Raw genomic sequence first — 7921 nt, 5'->3', positions numbered from 1 at the left:
GATTCAGAAGACCTTGAGCAATGTTGGGGAAGGGAGATTAAGGATAGGAACCTGAAGAGACTGAGCACTGGTGGGATAGGGGCACTCTCCCAGAGGACAGAGAAGACCCTGACCAATGGTGTGTGAGAGGAGATTAAACACAGCACACAAAGAAGACTAAGAACTTCTAGGGGAGGAGTGCTCAACCACAGGGCACAGAAGACTTAGTACTTCTGGCATGGAGACTGACTCACTGGATAGTTTATATCCTTAGTACTCACATGAATGTAGCACTCACTCTTCTCCAGTTGTCTCTTTATTTGTTGTGACCTTGGTGCTGATCTGTGGTGTCATGGAATTTTCCCTGCCTCTTCTGTCCCCAGTGTCCTCCCTCTTTGTTGGTCTGGGAACAGTATCCAACAGTGTGTGGTGCCCTGCCCAGTCTCTCTCCTTGACTCCAATACAGTTTGTGGTGTCACAATGGTGTAGGGGGAGGGGCAGGAAAAAGGCTTTGAGAGAGATTGTGGTGTCCTCAGAACTAGCGGAAGATGACTCTGAATTTGCAGTCCTCTTTCTGGACTCAGCCTGCCAAACATCTGGGATGACACCCATGAACCACCATGCAGGGCTTATTTTCTTTTGGGACAGTGTCTCAATTTATCCCCCAGGCTGGCCTTGAACTTGTGATCCTTCCTGCTCAGGGCTCGGTGGTGTCCCAAATACAGAAATTGTAATTCCAGGTGCCCCACCAACACGCAGTTTGTCTCTGTCTTTTGTGTGATATTTTTGTCAACACAAGATTCCCTGTTTCGTTCTTCCTCATTGAAGGGTTGCAGAAAAGAATATTCCTAAAACAGCTCCCCAAGAAAAATGGAGGGACAGTGTTGATCAGGGTGAATAAGGAAAAATTGGCCACACATTAAAACTCTTCCAGTGCACACTTACCTAATAACAATGGGCCCTAAACTTAGACCATCCTCCATTGCAGATTAGCCCTAAATGGAGGCACAGCACATATTGAAATTCTGGGGAACAATGGATCCCAGAATAATCACAATGAGTTTCAAACTTTTTACAACCATCACCCTCCTAACTTAAAGATTTAACCTGTATAACTGGCTCATGATGGTCAAAACTGTTACTGGTTTGTGGCTTTCAAGGATTACATCTTTGAACCCTATAAAACCAAAATTCCCTCTCTAATGGGATCCATTCTTTTTTCCCATTGGGAAAATGGATCCCAATGGCATCTGACTCTGTGAAGAAATAAAGACTTCAGTGAATCTGTCAAGGTCTGCCTCTGGTCACATTGTGATTACACTTATGACTGAGGGTTTAGATTTTGTGACATTTGAGATATATTTCTCCTAGGCCTTTTTCTGTCCTCTGGGAGACACAGGCTGAATCAAGCTGCTTGGCAAGATATGCCACCAGTCTGTAGGAAGGTCCTGTTGGTTGCTCAAGGAGGCCAGTGGTAACACCCTGTAAATTAATTAGATGTTTCCAAGAAACACATTAGAGTAATCCCACATATGTCAAATCCTTATTTTAATGTAAAAGCCAAGATATCAGATAGGTATATTGAACAGAATTTGTTGTCTCTTTTCTGTTGGAGACAAGTTCTAGAAACAAATGATTAATATCAATTAACATTTTTAAACTTGACCATCTGGAGACATGTGAGATAAATCTTGATATGTTCATAATTTTTGGACACAAAATAGACAACACAATATACACATAACACAAAAACTAAGGCCTTGTACTCAAAAACTCGAGTTCAATAAAATCGGACTGATCAAATTATCATTGTTATGAGCTCAAAAAATAAATAATTTAGGAAAAAAATACAAGAGTATTGGAAAAATGATATGGCTGTTAATTATTACTTTATTGAGGTTCTGGTTAAAAACTTTTTTTTTTTTTTTGCACCCATGGGGAGAGTCATGTCCATTAGGTGAACTTGGTTGGCAAGATCTTGTGGTGCCTCTTGGATGCAGTGTCATTAGTCTGTGGTGAGAGTGGAAGAAAGTTCTACTAAGTGAGATCATAAGTCTCAGAAAGATATCTAAATTCCTTAATATGAGTAGAGGAGTCAACAAAGACCCTAAATGTTTCTCAATCTGGGAACAATCCTGGATTGAAAATGGAACTTGGATTCACACAACATTCTCTGCACCAGCCATCTCGGGAAGAGAAAGAAATTCTGGGTTAGGTGGTGGGAAGGTCTGAGGAGATCTTGAGCTAACAGGGGAGGAGGGAACACAGTGTGGAGGGATGTTCTGGAGGAGGAGGAGGGGAGGTGGGAGGGCCCTGAGAAGGAAGAGAAGGAGAAGCTGCATCAGCAGGAGGATGGGGCAGGTGTGCAGGAGGAGGACAGGAAGAGAGGTTGAATTGTGTTGGAGCATGGAGGGAGAGGGGTTTGGGACCACCTCCAGAGATGAGAACATAGGTGTTGGAACAAGTAGAAGAAGGGGTGAGCACCAAATTCCAAAATGAAAAACTTCTGAATGGTCTTGAGTGTCATTTGGTTGTCATCTTGAGATTTAAAACATACTGAGGCCAGGCCACTGTCAAAAAAAAAAAAAAAAAAAGAAAGAAAATAGCCGCTTATGGCTTAAATCTTTGGGGAGTCCAACTTTACTGACATAGATGTACAGAAGCTGAAAAAGGTGTCCTAATTTTAGCTTTTGTACACCAGAAAAACAGCACATGGGCCAAAAGCCAAAATGTCAGAAAAGTAATCCCCCAAAGGACTATGAATACTCAAGTGTGAAGACCCTACATCGCAAAACATGAATATCAAACCAGAAGTGGTTCCATTATAACCAACACTTTAATAGAACTACTGAGAAGAAAAAGCATACCTCAAGCATTTGCAAAGTGTCAAATCCACTTTCTATTCTGACATGTTTCTACCCCCGCCCACATGCCGTATGCCTAATGTCTCTTGTTTCCTCTTTCCAGTGTGAGATCTTGGAAACAGGTGTTCTGTGTCATTTCTTACCCTCCAAAGCACAATACATTCATTCCCAGATCCCCGGTAAACATGAGACCAACTCACACCCTGAGTACTTGTTATGCTTCACTCAATTCTAGGCTGCATCTCTTGAGGAGGTCCATCAAAATTAACAATGGTGCCTAAAAGGGCCCCATTCCTCTTGACACTGGAGCTCCAATGATCTTGGAAGAGTAGGTTCTAAAACCCCATGATTCTCCTGATTCCTACCAGTAGAGGCTCACATCAATTCAGCCTCAAGCCTACCATTATTCATCAAGAAGTCACAAGCAAGCCACTGCAAAGCCAAACTGTCAGAAAAACTCCAGGGACAAGAGCAGCTGTCTTTTGAGTTCACCATTTGGTTTTCCAGTTTTCACTGAGGTTCACATGGAAAGTGCTCTGGTGTGGAAGCCCCCTTCATTGGCAGAGGGTATGGGAGTATATCCAAAAAGCCTGGAGAGAGCCAGGTGTAAGGGCGGTTGTCATTTTGAATTTCCAGCCACCAAAACCTGGTGAACAATGCACAGGGGAGGAAGGTGGTGAAGAATTATTCGCATAAGGATTCTCATGAGACACCTGTGATCTCTGTCCTAAGGACAGTAGAGTGAGGTCGTGGAAGTAGTTCTCAGAGGAAATGTCGGTGAGTGTGCAGCACTGCTCTCTTGGAGTACATTTTGAAAGGTGTCCGTGGAAATGGATTGCACGTGCAACTGGTGCTGTTTTCCAGTGTTGATTGTTTTGTGAGGAGAGGAGGAAAGAAAAGTAATAGGTGAGAGGATGGAGGGTTGGGGGGCTCCGATTCAGGCTCGTTTGTTTGTTTGTAATTTTGGTAATCTAACAGTGCTGGGGTCTCGAACCCTGGTCTGGAGCATGGGAGGCAGGCTCCCTACGTGATGGTCTATATTGCCAGCACAGGAATGTCTGCTCTGAGTTACAACACTTGACCACTTACAGTCGTAATTGGTGAAAAAGTATACAGAGGAGCAAAAGTGACCAAGCCAAACAATGCCTAAGGAATTCTTAATCTTCTTGTTCATGACAATCCAGCAAGGAACTCTTTTGCATGTCAATATGCAAGACCAGTGGTGTGTCCTGAGAGACAGATTTTTCCCCTCTTCACTTAAGTAGGAAAAAGGATGTAACTGATCTCTGAACACACATTTGTAACAGAGATCCAAGGACGCCAGGAGAAGGGGCAGAGGCAGGACTATGTATGATTGAGAATATGCCCAATTGGTGACTAGGAATGGAGACTTTGGGATCAATCACATAGCAAACCTAGCCAATATGTTCACAATCTACTGATGAATTCCTCGATCCTATTTTTTTCTTATTTTTCGTTTGTCATTTTCCTTTGAAAAATTCTAAGCAGCAGAGACCTATGCATAATGGACAAGCCAGTTTTGGTGATGGATCTTGCCCATCATCTCAGGAAAGGGTGAGCTAGAGGAAGTTGTTCCTTCTGTGTTATGCCTGTTTTCCTCAGTGATGGGGGTGCTTCAGCAACTTAGCCAGATGCTGTAGTGAGATATAAGAAGGCAAAGGCAGGTGTTGATGGCTCATGGGGTCTGGGGTCCCAGAAGAGAAATTTGGAGGCAAAAAGAAAACATTCCTCATTCAATTTCAATTTTCTGCTTGTTATGTTTTCAGTTATTACTCTCAAGATTCATTACAGAGGGATCATGGCTGATATCATACCCTCGATTCTACATTCATTCAGGTGCATTCACTTCCACTCAGAAAAACGCATCAATTGCTTAACAGCTCTCCTGTGATATGAGAAGCACTAATGGGAGAAGTCCTCTAATCAAAGGGGATGGAGCAGGGTCTGGGCAGCTAGGTTGTGATGGGCGTGGGGCTTCTAGGCTCTGGTAGGAGAAGGCTCTTGGTTGCACTCCCCAGAGAGTTTGTGAAGCCTTGGGCAGCATGATCTTTGAAGACTGGCTCACGTGACATGGGGCCTGCACCCTAGATTCCACCTGAGGTCACAGAGGAGTGTCCCTAGAACATGGTGGCATCACGGATCCCATGGCAACTAGAGACTATTCTGCTCCTGACTGCTTGGAGCACACATTCAAGACAAGCACTGGCTCAGCTGTGAGGATAAGAGGATAGACGAAGGGAGCAGATGCCAGGATCTTGTGTTTTTAAAGAAATGATTCTATCCTTGTTGCCTGGTCAGCTAGAAACCAGGTTGTAAGTGGCATGCAGCCCCGTGGGCGATAAATCCCTCCATATCCATGCAGGACCAGGGTTCCCACTGAAGCCTGACATCTCGCACTTCCACCCAGGCAGGCTAGGTGGTACTGTCCTCCGTTGGCCTCAACATTCGCACTGACAGCCTGCTCAACTGGTTCTACTGCAGGCTATGAGCCTCCACAATGTCCAGTGCAGCAGGCTGGGACCGAGGACTGCCTGAGAAGATGTGGCTCAACAACCTTACCACCGGGACCAGTGGATTTGCACTCCGACCCCACTCTTCAAGGACTGGGAAGGCCTGGCTTTTCTTCAGAGTCAGGAAACTAGCCTAGAGGCCTAGCAGCCACACAGAGAGACATGGGTGGTGAGCGCTCAGCTCAGTAGAGCATGTAGTGCAGCACCGGGGTTAAGTTATCATTGAATTGAGACACATCACATTCCATCTTTCGGGTTTCCACTACTAACCTACAAAGTCTGCAAAGGAGACAGCTGGAACATGGGATGTGCATGCTCCATGTGAATGTGTTTGGCTCCTCTGGTGGCTCATGAAGAAAGGAGGGAGTCACTCACTCAGCATGTTCGATGGAGGACAGGACGGACCTGACAAGAAAGGAGAGTAGTCCTGTGCTCACTGGAACTACCAGGCCCCACCTGCTTGGGTGCTACATTAATTCTCCACTGCACCCAGAATCTTTCCCAGTGGGATTTTTGCAGGGGCACTTCAAACCATCTCAAGATGCAGAAATGTCTTGCCAGTCTGCATTCGCACAATGGTTCGTCTTTATGACCAGACAAATGCCACTAGGTCCCAAGGCTGTGTGCAATATTGCCAAAAGTCATCTAACCAGCCCCGGGAGGAAGCAGCCTACCAGCCTGTGAATGAAATAAAAGCCTGGTGATGGCAAGATGAGCACAGTTTCACAGGGCATACCACCAGCTTTGAACATAGACCCTGCTGAAAGTGGAATGATGCAGAGCTTCCAAACTGAATTTTCAAAAGGGGAGAGTAAGGACATTTGGGCGGCAAGAAGAGCTGCAGAGGGTCTTCCTGGAAAACAACTTCAGAGAAGTGACACTATGAAATTCGTCATTGTTCATGGTCAACTTGCAAACTCCACGACATATATTCAGCCTCATCATACACTACAGAGAGAGGAAGTAGTTATTGCCCGTTCATTCTCTATGTCACCATGAAGAGTGACCCTAATTTTTTGAAAGTACACCAATGCCCTTGCAAATTACTCTCTTTCTCTTGCTCCCCAGGGACAGCTGAATATATGTAGACTGAATCCTATATTTTTCTGACACAAGAACCATGCGCAAAGGCTTCCCTAACATCACAGCACCTACCCACGACCTGTAAATTAAACCAGCTGATCCTAGGATACGCAACACTAATCCCTGGTTCTCTGAAAGAAGAGTGCAGCACAATCTCAGAAATTTAATCTCCAACAGGACTATGAATATTAAACTGTGAAGACTCTACGACAGCAAAACCTGAATATCAAAACAGAAGTGGTTCCATAATAACCCACATTTGAATAGAATTACTGAGGTGGAAAAGGGTACCAAAAGCATGAGCAAATTGTCAAACGTGTATTCTTTCTTGACTTTTTCCTTCCACTGCCAACATACCATATGCCTAATGTCTCTGATTTTCTTCTTCCAGTGTGAGATCTTGGAAAGAGGGGTTCTTGTGTCATTCCTCACCCTCCAAAGCACAATGCATTCATTCCTAGAACCCCAGTAAACATGAGAGCAGCTCACAACCCGAGTTGTTGTTCTGCTTCACCCAATTCTATGCTGCATCTCTTGAGGAAGTCCATCAATATTAACAAGAGTCTATAAATGGGCTCCATTCCTCTTGACACTGGAGCTCCAATGATTTTGGGAGAGTGGGTTGTAAATCCCCCATGATACTCCTGAATGCTACCAATAGAGGCTAACAATGATACAGCCCCAAATCCTACCAAGATTCATCGAGAATTCACATGCAAGCCAACACAAAGCAAAAGTGTCAGAGAAACTCCAGGGAAAAGAGCAGCTGTCTTTTGTGTTCACCTCTTGGTTTTCCAGTTGACATTGAGGTTCTCTTGGAAAGTGCTCAGGTGTGGAAGCCCCCTTCATTGGCAGTGAGCATGGGAGTGTGTCCAAGAAGCCAGGAGAGTTCCAGGTACAAGTGCAGGTGTCATTTCAAATCTTCTGCCACCGAAAAGTGGTGAACAATGCGCAGTGTATTAAGGGGTTGAAGTATGATTTGCACAAGCATACTGGTGAGAGACCCATGATCTCTGTCCTAAGGAGAGTAGAGTGAGGTGGTGGAAGTAGTACTCTGAAGAAATGCAGGTGAGTTTGCAACACCGTGCTCTCGGAGCACATTTGCAAACTGAAATGTGTCAGTGGAAATGGGTTGCATGTGAAACTGGTGCCATTTTCCAGTGTTGATTAATTTTGTGAGGAGAGGAGAAAAGCAAAGAAAGAGGTGAGAGGAAGGAAGGTTGAGATGCTCCGAATCGGTCTCGATTGTTTGTTGGTTTGTTTGTTATTTCCGCAGTCTAACAGAGCAGCTGGGGACTTGAACCGGGCCTGGAGCATGAGAGGCAGGCACTCTAAATGATGGTCTATATCACCAGCACAGGGATGGATTCTCTGAGTTACAACTCTTGATCACTTACAGTCCTACTTTGTGAAAATGTATGCCGACAAGCAATCATGACCAAGCCAAACAATGCCTAAGGAATT

This window comes from Sciurus carolinensis, unplaced genomic scaffold (assembly GCF_902686445.1).
Source record: "Sciurus carolinensis unplaced genomic scaffold, mSciCar1.2, whole genome shotgun sequence".
NCBI lineage: Eukaryota > Metazoa > Chordata > Mammalia > Rodentia > Sciuridae > Sciurus > Sciurus carolinensis.
The sequence above is the reverse complement of the archived record's forward strand: the minus strand, read 5'-3'. Positions refer to the sequence as shown.